The sequence below is a fragment of the Sciurus vulgaris genome, assembly GCF_902686455.1.
Source record: "Sciurus vulgaris genome assembly, chromosome: 16".
NCBI classification, from domain to species: domain Eukaryota; kingdom Metazoa; phylum Chordata; class Mammalia; order Rodentia; family Sciuridae; genus Sciurus; species Sciurus vulgaris.
This window is the reverse complement of record NC_136477.1, coordinates 19200121-19218881: the sequence shown is the minus strand read 5'-3', so window position 1 is coordinate 19218881 and position 18761 is coordinate 19200121. Positions and strand designations below refer to the sequence as shown.

General features: G+C 38.5%; 1 protein-coding gene across 16 annotated transcripts in view; it reads right to left on the bottom strand.

The window, feature by feature from the left end:
• Positions 1-18761, bottom strand: part of MAP4 (microtubule associated protein 4) — a 178164-nt gene that overhangs the window by 72105 nt on the left and 87298 nt on the right. The gene's annotated exons all lie outside the window — the stretch shown is intronic.

The window sequence follows — 18761 nt, the reverse complement described above, 5'->3', positions numbered from 1 at the left end:
AACATTATGATGGCTGGGTATGTAGCCCAGAGTTCAAACCCCAGCACCGCAAAAACAAAACAAAATAAAACAAAAAAACATTATGAATACAAGATTTGGCTCATTCATCCTGTTTGGCCACTGGAAAATAAGGACTATGTATGCCTTTCCATTCCATAGTCGCAGCACCATGTACCTAGCCTGGCATCTTGCTGGTGTCCAGTTAATGGTTGTGGAATGAACAAATGCTTGTAATCTGGAGGAAGAATATCCATTTGGAGATAAAAATACTGGCTGGAACTCTTCCAGATTTTTCTTATAGATATAACCTATAAATTAAGACTATTTTTTGTAATACTTTTATGCCATTGACTTTTATTCACAAATTTTTGTTGAATATTAAAATATTAATTGAGCAGGATGCAGTGGCACAATCTATAATCCCAGTAGTTTGGGAGGCTGAGGCAGGAGGATCACAAATTTAAAGCCAGCCTCAGCAATTTAAAAAGTCTCTAAGCAACTTAGGAAGACCCTGTCTCAAAATAAAAAAAACAAAAAGGGCTGGGGATAAAGCTCAGTGGTTAAGTATCCCTGGGTTCAATCCCCAGTACCCCCAGTATATATTATATATATATATTTATATATGAATAAAATATAAATATATAAAAATAAAATTGATGTGTAATTTACTTTCTCTAAACATCTACTACTATAACACAATAGAAGTTTATATTAAACTAGTTTATTCAAAGGCTTAAATTTGGTCAGAGTAGGTCAAGACACTTGAGAATAAAAGAATCAGCTATTAATAATTAGGTCAAGACAGAAGACAAAATAAACCAGGGCTATCAAATATATGACATGAGATATAGTTATTCTGATTAGAGGAATATAGAATCTAGAATCTTTTTTTTAATCAAAGTAGGTATTAAAATATTCCCATAATGTCAATAACTCATAATGAACTAATTTCTATTTTCACATTCTCTTAAACAAGTTATATGTATGGAAGCATTTAAATTATGAAAGTAATTAATAGGTGTGGGGTTCAAAGTCAGAAAAATTATTTATGAGTAGCCCTAATTTAAATTCAATAGTGAGCTGGGTGCGTGATGCACACCTGTAATCCCTGAGACTAGGGAGGCTGAGGAAGGGGGATCATAAATTCAAGGTCAGTCCAGGCAAATCAGTGACCCTGTCTCACAATTTTACAAAAATAAAAAGAACTGGGGATATAGCTCAGTGATAGAGCACCCCTAGGTTCAGTCTCCAGTACCACCAAAAATAAATAAAATAAACAACAGTTTAGAAATCACAAACGGACATCCAACTACATTATTGTCCATGCCCATAACCAATGCTTCTATTCAGTCTACCAATTTATTCCACACAACTACAGTTACTTGTCATTATAGTTCTAAAAGGAAGATGAAAAATCATTTCAGAGTAGGGCAAATTAGTTAAGCATATTTAATATTCTCATTATAAAAGATTATGGGAACACTTAAGCACACAATAATCAAGAAGGAAATTAATGTCCAATATTTTCTGTTTCTGGTTTTCTCAGATTCTGAAGGCTTTCTTCACACTCTGATAGGAAGTTTGTTAGTAACTGGGCCTGATGGCACACACCTGTAGTCTCAGTCACTTGGGAGGCTGAAGCAGAAAGACTGCAAGTTCAAGGCCAACATGGCCAACTTAGAGGCATTCAGCAACTTAGGGAGAACAAGCCTCAAAATAAAAAACAAAAGGACTAGGGATGTAGCTTAGTGATACAGTGCCCCTGGATTCAATCCCCAATACAATAAAAAGAAGTCTGTCAGCAGATGAAGTGGGTCCTTGGAATGTCTTGGTTTCCCACCCACTTTTTATCCCTCTGTCTCCTGACATGGAGCCAGATATGTGGACTGATTCTCCACCTGAGGCATCAGAGAGGCATTCAGCATAGTTCGGTATTGGTTTTATCGTTTGTCCTCTCATAAACACACCACCTTAGGCACATTTTTTTCCTATTCCACCTCATATCCTGTTACTACACAAAGTAAGGTAAAGCTAGAATCCTAGATATGACAGACCTCTGCCACTTTGCTGTACTAATACCTAGTAAAAGGATAATACTACAGATATATGATGTAGCAGGCTTTTCTCTTTGCTCTGAAAATAATGCAACAAAAACACAAGTGCTGTTCATTTATATACACTGATCATAATCCATTATTTGGAAGGGGGTATTATTGGTACATGCAAAAACACACTAAGTATTGAAAAGAAGGGTCAATCAGTGCCCTAGCAAGTGATCACTTCTTTTCTTTCTTTAAAAAAATATTCTTTTTCTTTTGCAGTATAGTACTAGGGAATGAACCCAAGACTGCTCCTATCACTGAGCTACACACCCTGAGCCCTTGCTTCGTTTTTTATTTTGAAATAGGGTCTTGCAAGCTGTGCATGGTGGCACACTCCTGTAATCCTAGCAACTCCGGAAGCTGACGTAGGAAAATTGCAAGTTCAAAGCCACCTTTAGCAATTCAGCAAGACTCTGTCTCAAAAACAAAAAAGAAAAATTAAAAAAAAAAAATTAATGGCTGGGGATGTGGCTCAGTGGTTAAGCACCCCGGGTTCAATCCTCAGTACCACAAGACGCGGGGCATGAAACAGAGTTTTGATAAGTTGCTGAGGCTAGCCTCACTTGCAATCTTCCTGCCTCAGTTTCCCAAGTTGGTGGGATGACAGGCATGTTGCACCATACCCAGCTGATCAATTTCCTTTTAATCAAATGAAATAAAGACATTCTTTAACTCAACTATTTGAAATTTTACATTTCAGTTGGCTGACCATATCAAACTTCAGTTTTTCTTAAACTAAACTGAATAAAACAAAGACACCAACATTTTAATGCCATCTAGGGCTTCATTCCCTTATTCATTCAACTGTCACCTAACTACCCATTTGGGTTCAAGGAATAATACAGCAAACAAAGTAGACAAGAATCCCCACCCTGAGAGAGCTACCTTTCCAAGCAAGCAACTTCAACAGCAGAGTGTCAGGAATGAGAAGGGGCATCCAGTTCTATTTATGCTAGCTAAACTACATCTGGAGATTATGTTTCACTCCAGGCACAACAGTTTAAGAGTATCCAGACAGTGTATCAATTATCAATGTTTTGCCTTTCAGCTCCAAATCTACTCTTCACTGTTCTATTTGTAATAATGAAACTGGACCCCCTAAGTGTTTTTCTTATGCCTCTGGTAAGCACTGGAGGAATATTATAGGAAGAAGATTTCTTCATATTTCCACTGTATTTTCTTCTCTTCTTGCTCCTGTATTGCTTGGCTGGTGTGTGGGACACCCAGTAGTGTTCACTGCCACAAGTCTCACTGGCATCCCACAAGTGAGCAGCAAGTTCCACGTCACCTCAGTCAAATTTTCAGTGAGTTTCATTAGTACTTCTTTCCTGGAGAGTTTTGTGGGAAAACCAGCAAGCAGTATTCTCACTTGTCTGTCTCAGTTTGTGGCATCTTAGGGACTTCTCCACATTGCAGTGGATTACAGCTTTAGTTTCTTTTCTTTTTTTTTTTTTTTTAATATCATTTTTTTTAGCCGTAGTGGACACAATACCTTTATTTTGTTTTTTTTTTATGTGGTGCTGAGGATTGAACCCAGGGCCTCACACATACTAGGCATGAACGGGACCACTGAGCCACAACCCAGCCCAGCTTCAGTTTCTTTAAAGAGCTCTGAATTTCAATCTGGGGTGGGCTTGTTTCCAAGTTTCTCTTATGCATACTCTGCCTTAGGTATAAGGTAGTAGTAGCTGTTCCCTGTTTTTGGTTCCCTTCTCTTCAGAGTTATTTTTAGCTCTTAGTAGTTTATCTATTACTAGGTTAACAACTCTTTACATTAGCTTTCCCTTGTTCAATTACTGTTTGTTTCCTGAACTGTACTAAAACACAGAGTTAGTACCAAAAATAGGCTGTTCCCAGAAGATAGACTTAAAACACAGGATGTGGCAATTGGTTTAGTCATACTCTTGGGTTTAAGTACGAGCCAAACACCTACCCAGTGGGAAATGGGATGCCAGTAATCCATGGTGTCCAGTGGTAACACAATTAATCAAAGCCTAGGGAGACACAAACGTTAGCATCCAGAAGGAAATAACCTGCACCTGTGCGCACATAATACACACGCATACACGCACAAACCTAGAGTGATAATATATTGGCTGAAACCTGGAGAATATAGGTGGAAGTCAATTCTAAGGATGTTGGACCAAGAAAGATGGAACATAATACTATGTTGGCCCTAACGACGATTTGAATGCACTTGCTGGATGTAATGTATTAGCTTATGCAATTGGAGGAAGCACCAACAGTTCAGTTGCTTCACTGAAATTTAGGACTTAAGAATGTGTTCAATGGGGTACAGATGCCAAAGTTTTTCTGGCAATTTGTAAAATAGGGAATCTTAGACAGATATAAATACTGGAATGGATTTTTCTGTGTGTGAATTATGTTGCATAAGAAAGCTCAAGAAGATACTCAATTCACTCAGGCACTGAGAAATACATTAGTGAAGAAGTATATTTTCGTCCCTGAAAAGCTCTGTGGTTGCGCTCCTTGGTAGTATGTACATGTCCCCAAGATCTGGTTTGATAAACTATATCTATAAAAGGCCAGATGTAAATAGTTTAGGCTTTACAGGCCATAAGGTCTCTGTCACAATACCCAGTATGACCATGGGAGATGCTACTACTTAAGTAAGTTCCCAGATTTCAACAAGGATTATGGGGTCCTAGAATAGCAGAAGTGAAGTGTCAGTATTTAATCACAAAAACAAGTCAGGAAATCCACTATAAAGACAGTAGGGTTGAATCAGTACTTGGAATGCCCTGGCACACCAGGACCTCTGGCGGCAGTTTATGATAACAGCATTCCACAGGCAGCCTACAATGACACAAACAGATCAATCTGTACAACTCGGGGAGGGAAGCTGGGTGGACTCTAGCCCTGGTAGGAAGACTCTGACTTGAAAATGAGAGCTGAAACTAGAGTTCAATCTAGTTTTCAAATCCAAGTCATAGTTAACCCAGGTCCCCTTCATTAAAGACCAGTGTTTCCATAAATACAAACTACAACTCCTTATCTAAGCTTCCCCAAAGGGCATTTACTCAGATGACTGTGGATTAGAGATTAGGGACCCAAAACACTACCATGGTTTATCAGTGAAAGGGAAGACTTGAGGAAGTCAAGTAATTGACAAAATGCTTTGTACAAGTCCAACTCACAGTGTACCCTTATCTACGATGGACCTACCTTATTCCTGAATGGACTGGAGTACTTATATCTGGCTAATGGCAGAATTCTCAAATTGGCTTTCTGACCTTATAACAGGAAGGGCAAAGTGGAAGCTCCTAGAACTTCCCCTCCCCCTAAGATATTATGCCAGAAACAATACCACATCACTAGGAGAATTAAAGAGATTAATGCCACGAAGACTTAAAGGAGTGGTGATACTTAGCACATCCCCATTTAACTTACCATATAACAACCTGTGTTGTAAGAAGGATCCTGGAGAATGGTTGTGGACCATCATAAATTTAATTAGTAATGGTCCTAATTAAAGCAGATGCCCCAGATATAGTAGCACCTTTACTGATGCAAATCAACATGGGTCCCAGCACTTGATATATTGCTACAAACTTGACTCATGTCTTTTTTCCCCCAGAAGCACTTTTACATACCTAAGAGACTTGCCTCAGATGTATATCAATTCTCCTATCATAATATAGCCCAGACTCCATTTGTTTACAATGAGTTGAAATGTATTCTGCCAACAAGTATAACTAATTAGAATAATTAAAATTAAAAATTATCAAAAGAAAAAAAAAATAATGTAGCCCAGAGAGACGTCAAACACCATGGCATTCCAAAAAACAGAATACCAGTTCACTATATTGACACTGTGCTAACTGGGTTTGATGAATAGGAAATAGCAAACTTACGTACTTTAGTAAGACATATACAAATTAGAAGACAAGATAAACCCCCCCAAATTTAGGAATCCTTCATATCAGTCAACTACTTGGGGAGTCAAGGTCTGAAGTAATTTTTTCCTTTCAAAACAATTCAGTTGCTGCAACATGGTACCAACAATGAAAAAAAGAGGCACAATGCTTGGTAGGCCTTTTTGGATTTTGGAGGTTACACGTATACATATGGTATATTTTAACCCATTTACAAAGTTATAAGGCTGACAGTTTATAGTGGGAACCAAAAGGAGATGACTCTGTAGCAAGTTCAGGCTGCTTTGCCATTTAGGCCTTACAGTACAGCAGACCCAATCACACTTGAAATGTCCATGCAAATAGGGATGCTGAATGGAGCCTCTCAAACTAAGAGAATCACAGCCCAGATCATAAAATTTTGGAGAAAACCTATGCCTTCTACAGTTAACTAGCCAACTTCTAAAAATCTGCTTCAGGCTTGAAATTGAGTCTTAATAAAGACAAAATTCCTAATCATGGGACATACGCAATGTGGCTTTGTGGACTGAGCTTGTCAATACAAAATGGATATTTATCCAACCAACGTACTCTAGTTGGGCATGTGCAGCACCCATCTACTATCAAGTGAAAACATTATGTAAGACACCAAATTCATGAAGGTTCACAGATATGGTAAGTCACATAGTGGGTGGTTCAAACTTCTTTGGTAGACTCCTATTGCACTGTTTCCTCTCCACCAACCCATGCTGACAGCCTCCTGAGAATTCCAGATGACCAGTTGACTAAGGGGGCGGGGGTAACCCAAACTCTATGGTTTATACATGGGTCAGTATAATATGCTGCATAACCCAAAAGTGGAAAGCTGCAGCCCCACAGCCCCACTTACAGGTAACACTGAAAGATAGTGGTGAAGAAAATTATCTCAGTGAGTAGGCAGAACTTTGAACAGTGCATTTGATTTTCCTTTCTGTCTGGGCTGAGACATGGTCAGAAACAGATTATATTGATTGATCAGCAGTTTTTAAGGATTATACTAATTATTTAGAGACTTGGGAGGAAATGATCATAAGAAAATCTGGGGGCAAGATATGTAGATGAAACTCTCAGAATGAACACAGACTGTGAAGATATTTGTGTCCCAGGCAAGTAATTATTAAAGGGTATTCACTGTAGAGGAGGTTGACAAGATGACATACTCTTTATATCAATCAGACTCTTCCCCCAGCCACTAGAGTGCTTGCTCAATAGACTGATGAAAAAGTAGTCATGGAGGCAATGCATGGACACAACATGGTCTTCCCCTCAACAAAGGTAACCTAGCTAAAGTCAATGCCAAGGGTCTAATCTGTCAATAGCATAAACTGACAATGACCCCAATACCACTCCCTAGGGAGACCAGCTAGCCATCTGGTGGCAAGTTGATTTTGCAGGATGTCTTCTATCATGGGAGGTGGGGAAAAGGACACAGATTTGTCCTCTCCAGAATAAAATGCATTCTGGATTTGCCTTCTCTGCTTTACAATGCATCTGCCAGTATTACCATCCATGAACTTTACAGAATGTATAATCCATCATGATGACATTCCTGACAAATTTGCTGATCGAGGGGATACTTTCATGGGCTCATGACCATGGAATTAACTGGTCTCATTCCTTGCTATCACTCAGAATACATGGCCTAATTAAGACAAGGAACTGCAGACTCAGTTACTGTTTCCACTGAAAGAATGGGGCAAAGCTATCAATCAGAGACCTTTATATGGTGTTGCTTCCCCCACACAGCCAAAATATGCAGGTTTGGGAATTAAGAGATAGAAGTGGCAGTGACTCCACAACTATTTTTTCTTTTTCATTTTGAAGCTGGGGATGAAACCCCAAATCACACATGCTGAGAACATGCTCCACCACTGAGCTACAATTCCAGTTCCCTCTATTCACTATTATATCCAATAATACACTCAGAATTTTTGCTTTCACACTTACACCTGACTTCTACTAATTTGGAAGTTTTAGTCTCCAAGGAGGAAATACCAGCATACACAATGGTTCAGTTAAGTTAGGAGATAAAATTACCACCTGGTCACTCTTAGGCCACTGAATCAAAAGGCTGAATCTATGGGTTATAATGATTGAGCCCAATTATCAAGGGGAACTGCTGCCATATAATGAAAGGAAGGAATCCAGGGGATTCTCTCAGGGACTGCTTGATACGTCTACACTAAAAACAAAGATTAAAGGAAAAACTACAAGAATCACAACAGGCAAGACTGATGAGGAAATGAAAGTTTGGGTCATTTTACCAGGTAAAGAAATTCAACCAGCAGCAGTCTCATCTGAGGGCAAAGGGAAATACAAAAAAGGTAACTGAAGAAGCCACCGGTAACAACTATGGCCTTGGGACTAATAACAGAAATGAGAACAATGACAGCTTTATATATTTTCTCTTTGTTATATTTTATTTGTATATGCTAATTACTTTCTTTTTTCCTTCTAATTATTATAAACTGTTGGAAGATTAACTTTGTAAATCATCTCTTATTTTTAAACATTTTTTAAAGTTGGCAATGGACCTTTATTATTATTATTATTATTTTTTTTTAATTTCCATGTGGTGCTGAGAGTCAAACCCAGTGCCTCACATGTGCTAGGCAAACCGCTCTACCACTGAGCCACAACCCCAGCCCTGTAATTCACCTCTTTTTTTTTTTTTTTTTTTAAAGTTAAACACCTATGTATTGAGGTGAGAGTTTGCCACAGTCTGAGAACAAAACCTTAACCCCAGAACCTTTGGGCCATTTAGTCAGGTTTTTGCCCAGATTGTTACTTCCTTGGTATTAAGAAGTCCTGGTTTGAGTGGAAGTTTTCACATCCATGGGGTATGTGTAGTTCTTCACCAAGCCTTTCTTAAACAGGATGCTGCTTGCTGTAAACTCCATGCTCCACATGCACTTTAATAAACTGTGTGTGTTATTATTTTTTTCTTTAACAAAAGAGCACTAATGTGTTTTTTCTTCTGCCTTCACTGAAATCAGGAGACAGAGCCATCCCCACTGCCTGGGCTGTAAGCTGGGTCGGGGGAAAGGCTGGTCCTAGGTCCTGGACTCTTCCAGTACCAGCAGAAGCCTCTCTGTGGGCAGGAAAAGGCTTTTCTCCAGGCATCAGAAGCAAAGGTTCAGAAAGTATAGTCAAGAAGTCAGTCCCGTGACATTCAGTGCATCCATCTTGTCATGCAGGCTCCATAGTCTCACAGGCTTGGGTTCAGATCCTGGCTCTGCCACCATATAAGGCAGAGGAGGGCTGTTCATAAACCCTTAGTTTCTCCATCAGTTTAAAAGGCTGCTCATTCCATCTTTACTGTAGAGTCTTCAGAAGACTCAATGCCATAAATCACATGGGGGCAGGGAACAGAAGGTTGCTGCAGGGAAACTGACCCTAGGTCACTCCTGCTGATGTCACCATGCTACCAGTCCATTTCTGCTATGAGCTCTGGCCTCTGTCCACTTTGTTCCCTATGCTGAGCAGGTCCAGTTGCACTCTTCAGGAAGTTTCTTCAGGAAGCCTGTCTCTACCCCCAGTTGGTATGGGGAATTCATCAACCTGCCATCCAGACGCCCTATCTCTGGGACTGCCTGCAGCTCACTTTCTCAGACCTGTTACATCAACTATCCTGAATGCTGACACCTGCCTCTAGGCAACCCTGATGTGTCTTTTCCATACAAAGGAGCTTCTTTCTCATCTCCTCCAGGACACCTGTGCATGTTCTCCCCACAGAACCCATGTTCTCTTCTTGGGGCTCCAGGCTGCAGTTAGACAGTGCTAGTGGTTACACAGCATGCTGTATTTCCAAGAAATGAAATATTTCAGGGTGCTTGTCTCATGATGGTTATATAGTCACCTTGTCTGGCAGCATATCCTCTAAGAATTGGTCATCATATTGGAAGTACAAAGGGGGAGACTGTACAGCAGTCTCAGGAGCTGCAATGATCCAAATGTATCCTACAGTCCCCTCGCCAGAGCGGCCCTGGCGCTCCCCTCTCCGACCGCAGGCCTGTGCCTCGCTCCGCGCCTTCGACTAGGCTTGGGCACCGAGTTACCACCGTAGCTCCAAGTCATCCCGCTCTGGCTCTGAACTGGCACCCCTTAGGAAGCACAGTGAGGAAGCCGGATCTGCAACCCACTCCCAAGCCCTGTAATTCATCTCTTGGTAATAGAATGATCTGTGAAACTTTGATTCCATTGGCCAGCAATGGAAACCATGATACAGGAACTGAGCAACTCCTCATTTTAGGGAAGGAGTGAGAGCTTCTTCATCATAGGATAGATGACTGTAGTGGCTTCATTGTTACACAAGAGCTCAAATGTGTATGGAAAAGCATTTGGAAGCTGAGTGACCACAAAGATAAGACTGTGCCAATAATTAATTGCCTCTCAGCTCCAAATCCAGTCTTCATTATCTTGTTTGTAATAATAAGGTGGACCCGTAAACATTTCTTCTTTGCCAGTTGGCAGGAGGTTCAGCTTAGTGGAAGACACTGAAGGAAGGTTCTTTTCCTGGTTCCAGTGTGCTTTCTATTTTCTTGCTTCCATGGTGCTCTTCTGGTGTGAAGAACACCCAACAGTGCTCACCCCAGCAAGTTTTAGTCGGCACTCCTGTGGGAACCTTCCCAGACAAGTTCTTGCCATACCCCAAAATGGCTTTCTGGTGACTCAATAACATCTCTATACACAGTCTCCTGTTTGCCTATCTTGACTACAACAATTCAGCAAACATCTTCAGCATCCAGTGAAGACCTCCAACATACAAAGACTGCTTTTTGGAGCAGCTGCCAAATTTGTTCTTACATACCCCACCTCAGCCCTAGGAGTAGTATCTGATATTTCTGTATTTGTCTTTACCCATTAGTAGTTAATTCTCTGTTTTATTAGACCCAGACTAAATGGAAATTAAAAAGTTAGACAGCTTAAATTCAAATAACAGAAAAAAAAAACAGGGACAATTTTTTTTTTTTTAACTCAAAAGAAAATGAATCAGAAGACACATGCTGATCTCTAAATGTTCAAAAAGCTATCAAGTGCAAGAGAACATACTGTATCTTCTTTGCTCGCATTAACAATAGCAGCAGCAGTGATAGCATAAGGCGTCTTTATTTTTCAGCAAAGAGAACTTATTAACCAGAAAATAGAACTCTTCAGTGAAGAATTCTGAAGAGTCTATGCCACTACTTAAATTTACAATTTACACCAGCTTTGCATTTTCTCATCTCATTTTAAAATGCTTAAAGTCCATTAGAGAGCTGGCCTTGCCAGATATTTGCAGTCAAAGTCCTAGTTAATTTTCTCACAAAATAAAACATGGGCATTGTGGCACACACCAGTAATCCCAGTGGCTTGGGAGGCCGAGGCATGAGGATCACAAGTTCAAGGCCAGCCTCAGCACCATAGCAAGACCCTGTCCCTAAATAAAATATAGCAAAGGGTTGGGAATATGGCTCAGTGTTTAAGTGTCCCTGGGTTCAATCTACAGTGTCAAAAACACACACACATGCACACGTACGCAGAGTTATCATTTACCAAAACAAACAAACAAAACTAAACTCTTTCTTCTACATGTCTGGAGTTCACTTCTGAAGAATCACCTGCAGTTTTGCTCTCTATTTGAGAACAATGGACCAGATATGCTCTAGTTACATCCAATTAAAAGAGTGTTATACAACTATTTAAGTAGGAAAAGAGGTTGATGGCCAAAAACAAAATGATTTATGAGCAAAAGGCATATACTGAGCAAGTACAGTGCTGCACGCCTGCAATCCCAGTAACTTGGGAAACTGAGGCAAAAAGATTACAAATTTGAGGCCAGCCTCCACAACTTAGCAAGACCCTATCTCAAAATAAAAAATAAAAAGGGTAGGAGGTGTAGCCCAGTGGTAGAGTCCCCCTGGGTTCAATCCCCAGTACTGGAAGGGGAAAAAAATAAAAGTATATACTGGATGAGCCTGTAAGGTCTTTCTAATGTGAACATTAATGACCAACCTAATGTCACCTTATATTTTAACCACCTCAACTGGGTTACAAAACACTGAAATATTTTGTCACTTAACCCAAACAACTCTGTGTTTGTGTATATATATTTTGCTGGAGATTAAACCCAGGACTTTGGGCTGGGGATATAGCTCAGTTGGTGGAGTGCTTGCTTTGCAAGCAAAAGGCCCTGGGTTCAATCCCCAGCAACGCAAAAAAAAAAAAAAAAAAAAAAAAAAAAGGACTTTGCTTATGCTAGGCAAGCACTGAGCCATAGGATGGCCCAATAATTATCTTATTATTAGCTCTCTTCTTGTATAGGACTAATCTTAGGCTCAAAAAGGGCAAATAACTTGCTTAAGAGACCAAAGCTAGGAGGTTGTAGAGCTAAGCCTGCTCTCTCCATAGATTTTTCAAATTATACAGATTTACAAGGAGAAACATATATTTAATAAGATTATTCATTCAACAGTTCCTGAGTACTTACTATGAACCAGACACTATACTACTATGTGCTAAGCCAAAGCAGTGACCAAAACAAAAATTATCTTTCTCAGTATCTCTGTAACATCTATCTTCTTCTAGTGGGGAAAGACAATAAACAATATAAACAATTAAGCTACATAAATCATAAGAAAGTGACAAATAACAAATGCCATGCAGAAAATTAAAGCAGAGAACTAGTATATAAGAGTGGAAAAGGTGCAATTTTAGATACAATAAAGAAGTACTCGCTGATAAAGTAGTGAATCATAAGTATATGAAAGGAAGAACATTCCAAATAGAGAAAACAATCAGTATTCAGAGTCCAAAGCAGGGACCCAACCGGACTCATTCAAGTAACAGGAGCAAGAATACGAGTGAAACAAAGTACGCGCAGGAGAGGACTAGACGATGTGATAAGAGAGGTGGCAGGAGAGGACTAGACAATGTGATAAGAGAGGTGACAGGGATACAGTGTTTGATAAGGACTGTGGCTTTTCCTTTGAGATGGGAAACCATTTTGAGCAAATGAATGACATGTTCTACATATAGGGTCAGCCTGGATGTTTTTGAGAATACATTGCAAGGACCAAACAAATGGAAGTTAGGAGACTACTTTGGGAGGTTATTACAGTAATTAACATTAGAGATGGTGGTATCCATCAGGGAGAGAGCAGTGGAGATGTTGAGAAGGGGTCAGGTTCCACATTTATTTTCTGATAACCTAGATGTATGGTTAGAATAAAGAAGAGAGAACAAGGAGAGACTATTTTAGCCTGAACAACTAGTACAAAATTCCCATTTAATGAGATGGGGAGCAGATATTTGTTTGCTTTGTTGTTGTTGTTGGGGGTGGGATCATGAGTTCAGTTTAGGACATCTCAAATTTGAAATGTCAATTCTACATCCAAATGGAGATTCTAAGATTTAGTTTCAAATTTCCTTAGTTCTCACCCAACCTCCTCATGGAATTTATATCTGTTCTTACAAAATGTTCCTTATAACTATTCAGCATTTAAGCAGTATTTACGTATTTATGCATTTCTCTCTACAACTAACTGGACAAACTAGAACAAATCCATAAGGCAGCTAACATATAAAGCATCACTTTAATTCTGAAGAAGTCTGCAGTATACACAATGGCTAATTTGAAAATCATTTTTTCTTTTCTTTTTTTTAAATGAGCTGGCATTTCTTTCTTCTTTTTTTCTCCCTCTTCTTCCTTGCCCTCCTCCTCTGCCCCTCTTTTTTCCTATCATTTTAACCATTGTTAAGTGTACAGTTCAGTGTAACAACTATATCTACATTGTTGTACAACTATCACCACCATCTTCAGGAACTCTTCATTTTGCAAAAAAGAAATTCAGTACCCATTAAACAATGACTCCCCATTCACCCATTCTTCCAGGCCCTAGGAACCACTATTCTACTGTTTCTACAAATTTTGACTCTTCTAAGTACCTCCTATACATAGAAAAATCATATAGCATTTGTTGTTAGAATAGGTAAGTAGGGGTGGGGGGGAGGGAAAAAATAACAGAATGAATCAAACATTACCCTATGTAAATTTATGATTACACAAATGGTATGCCTTTACTCCATGTACAGAGAAACAACATGTATCCCATTTGTTTACAATAAAAAAAAAAAGAATATGTAAGTAGATAAGACATGAGCACAGGAGTTGAGAAAGTGAAAACGGGGTTCACCCCATCTTGAGTAAGGAAATATCACCCACCTTGGGTGCCAGAATACCTGCCCATGAACTGCCTTCCACCTTCCCGGTCAGCTACTACTCCTTAAAACTAAAGAAACCACGTGTGCAAATGGCTTAAGGGACTTTCCAATTTTGTAGCGTGCACAGAGCACTGAGGCACTGTCTTTTGGTTAACCCCGGGCTGATTCTAATATCATTTACACTGCAGTTTGCAGTGCCACCCCATACCCCCAGCTTCAATTAGGTACTGATGGGAAATCTTCCAACATGACTATATCAGCACAGGAACACTGAGTGATGGTGGGAAACTACAATAATTACCCCAAATACATAATACCAAGGAAGGAGGTTTAACGAATATAAAAATCCACCACGTGGAAAATGCTGGGTCACATGATCTCTCTTGGGATGGCTCACTTCATGCTCTCTCGAGTGTATTTTCACTTCATTTAATAAACCCTTTATTCTTATTCTACCTGTGTTTGGCAACTAAAAACTTCCTTTTGTGAAGAACCAAGAAATCCATTGCCCGGTAACATTTGTCTTTTTCTGATTAGCTTTTTTCACTTAGCATAATGTCTTCACAGTTCATCCATTTGCAGCAGTCAGAATTTCCTTCCTTTTTAAGGTTGAATAACATTTCATCTTATGGACGTATAACATTTTGTTTATCCATTCATGTGTTGATGAGACACATAGGTTGCTCCCACCTTTTGGCTACTGTGAATAATACATGTATGAACATAGGTGAAATGTCTGATCAAGTTCTTGCTTTTAATTATATTAGGGGTAAAAGCAGAAGTCAGATTGCCGGATCATACAGTACTTGTCTTTTTAATTATTTAAGAAGCCACAACACTGTTTTCCATTGTAGCTGCATCAGCAAGGCACAAGTTTTCCAATCTTTCCATATCCTCACCAACATTTATCAATGTCTGTTTTCATTTTGTATACTAGCCATCCTGATGAGTATGAAGTCATATCTCACTGTGGTATTGATTTCCTTTTCCCTAATGATTAGTGATGTTGAGCATCTTCTCATGTGCTTGTTGACCATTTGAATATTTCCTTGATAGAAGTATTTATTCAAGTCCTTCGCTCACTTTTTAATCAAGTTTTTTGTTGGTTCTGAGTTGTACAATTTGGGGGTCACAGTTACTAAGAACTGAAATTGAAATCAGGGGTGTTTAATCACTGATTCACATCCCCAGAACTTTTCATTTTTTATTTAGAGACAAGGCCTTGCTAAGTTGTTGAGGCTGGCTTTGAACTTGTAATCCTCCTGCCTCAGCCACCAGAGTCAAGTATATGCCACCAACCCAGCAAACTAAAGGAATTCTTTATATATTCTGGAGATTAACCCCTTATCACTACTTTTTCTTTTGTTGTTTATGTTTTTAATGCCATATCCAATAAAACATTACTAAATCAAATATCCTGAAGCTTTCCTCCGATGTTTTCTCCCAAGAAAATTTTAGTTTTAGCCCTTTGATCTGTTTTAAGTTATTTTTTGTACATGGTATAAGGGCCTAACCTCATTCTTTTGTATGTGGATACCCAGATTTACGATTTACCAACACCATTTGAAGACAAGACTATCCTTTTCTCATTGATCAGTTTTGTTGCTCTTGTCCAAAATCATCTGACCACATATATGAGGATTTACTTCTGTGTTATCTATTCTTTTCCTTGGTCTCTATGTCTACCTTTAAGCCATCACTACATTGTTGATTACTGAAGCATAGTAGTAACTTTTGAAATCAGTTAGTGTGAGACTTCCCATTTTGTTCTTCGAGATTGTTTTGGATATTTAGGGAACCTTGAGATTCTACATAGATTTTTAGGGTGAATTTTTTTCCTTTTCAGCAAAAAAGCATATGGGATTTTAATGAAAAATCACTTTTTTAAAAAGCACATTAAGCCAGGTATAGTGTTATACAACTGTAATCCCAACTAATGAGGAAGCTGAGGCAGGAGTATTAAAAGTTTGAGGCTAACCTCAACAACTCAGCAAGACCCTGTCTCAAAATAAAAAAATTGTTAAGGGCTGGGAATATTGGTCAGTGTTATTAAGTGCCTCTGGGTTCAATCCCCAGTATCAAAAAAGAAAAGAAAAGGGCGGGGGGGTGGGGTAGGCAAGCGCAAGGAAGGAAATAATATAGAATAGAATGGAAACAAATGAAAGAGAAAATAAAGAAAACTCAACAAAATCAAAAATTGGTTTTCTAAAAAGATCAACAAAATTGACAAACCTTGAGCTAAAATTACAAAGAATAAAGGAGTGAGAACTCCAATTATTAAAACCATAAATAAAAGAGCATACATCACTGCCAATCTTATAGAAATAAACAGGCTTATAATGGAACACTAAGAATAACTTATATGTCAACAAATTATATAACTTAGATGAAATGGGTAAATTCCTAGAAAGACAACTACTGAAACTGACTTAAGAAGAAAATATTAGTTGAGTAAATCTCAAAACTAACTTGTGTGGCTAGTTCTACAGTTTCTAACAATTAAGAATTAATGCAATGATAATGGAATTCCTTCAAATTTTCCTGTATAGTGTTCAAGGATATCATCCTCAACTTCCTCCTTTGCAGAAGGCATAAGCAGACAAATCTCATGTCAACAAAACCTCAGTTTGAAATAGCCTCTTGGTTGACTGGTCGCCTATTGTGCCCCTCTCACACACTTTCATGTTTACTGTTTAGCTGTGCGCAGAATCAAGTTGCACATAGGTGTGACTTGACAGTGCTTTATTTCTACCAGGCCAGAGTTTTCTGCTTCAAACCTTCACTGTCAGCAGAGATGAGATGTCTGTAGCCTGACACTAAACAAGCGCAAATTCAAAAGTACAAGAGAGGTAACCAATGACAGATGGCAAATGATGAATAAACATTACCCAATGCTGGTGCTCAGGGGGACAATTCTAGGGCACATTCTACACAGTTCCTCAAAGATCCCAGGAGGTTATGTTCCCTTTTTCCACAGTATTGAGTCAGTAACACTTCACTATTGCCCTTCCCTCTTTTTACAATTCCTCCTTCCCCAGTCTCCCCTTCTTGTTCTCTGGGATTGCTTCCCAAAATAAACTTATCTACATGCAAAGTTTGGATTTTCTCCCAGAAAGTAGATCATAAGACAGGCTTTTAAACAGGCCTTTAAAGATATATTCTTTCCAACTGCCTTTCTGATGCTTAGTTAGCACTTAGAAAGATCCACTAAGATCTGACATATTGTGGCAGAAAGCTCAGAGGGCTTGTTTTCAGACTAGATTCAATGTTAAGTACCATTATTAATTTCAACTTCATCAAATGAAAAATGGACATACTGCTATATATTCTAAGAGCTTCATAAACTCTATATATGTGTTATAAAATTGATACTTATCCTTAGTAAGGATCTATTATCAAATGGAAATCTGTTCAAATCTGGACTCATGTAAAAATACAAAATCAATTTACATTAGTGGTATGTGAATATTAACAGTTCTGAGTAAAAATCCTCTGTGATAATATATGGTTCTATAATGGTTTAAATTTTCAAAAGGGGAGAATATATTAACATATGACTTATGGAAGTATATATAAGTTAAAGTATAAATAAGTTAAATAATAAAAAAAAAGTTAAATTATTCTATATCTGCATATGCCTTTGGCAAAGTGTGGAATTTCATTTTATAAAGCAAAGAAAATTGTTTGAACAAAGTTATGGTGTGTGTGTGTGTGTGTGTTTTCCTAAAGCTCAGGAAGAAGCTATTTTGTCATATTCAACACAAAATTCCAATAGAAATTAAAAGCAAATAGCTCATAGTGTAATGAAAGGTTTTGCTTAAAATTTTTAAGCTCAGTCTAGGAGCTAGTTTTTAAAAAGCCCGAAAGACCCTAGCAGTAAAGTTTAGAAGTTAACTTTCTCAAGTTAACAGTATATGTGGTTGTTTTTTATTTTTCCTCAGTACTGGGGATGGAATCCAGAGCTTTGCACATTGTAAGCAAGCACTCTATCACTGAATTATACCCTAGCCCATATATGTGGATTTTTCTGAAAATAAATTCTACATTTTTATCAGAAAATCATTAGCCAAAAAAACTTTTAAGAAGTATTAGGTGCTAGAATGTTACTGATGTCTCCAACATCGATTCATCTCTAAAAAATAAAGTAGAGAACTAAAGTTTAAGAGCCAGGTATGGTGGTGCAGGCTATAATCCCAGTGATTTGGGAGACTGAGACAGGAGGATGGCAGTTTGATGGCAATTCAAGGCCAGACTCAGCAACTTAGTGAGACTTTGTCTCGAAATAAAAAACAAAAGGGGATGGGGATGCAGCTCAATGATAAAGCACCTCTGGGTACAATCCCCAGTACCCACCACCCCCACCAATCAAAAAAATGAAAGATTTGTTTCCAGGACTTGAGGGGCAAAGAAGGATTATCTTTTTTTTTTTTTCTTTTTTTTTAATCATCACTTTATTGCAAGATGATGGAATAAATTATCAATTTAAATTGTAACTTGGTAATCTTTCAATATGTTTTAATAAAAAGCAAACTGCTTTTTCAAA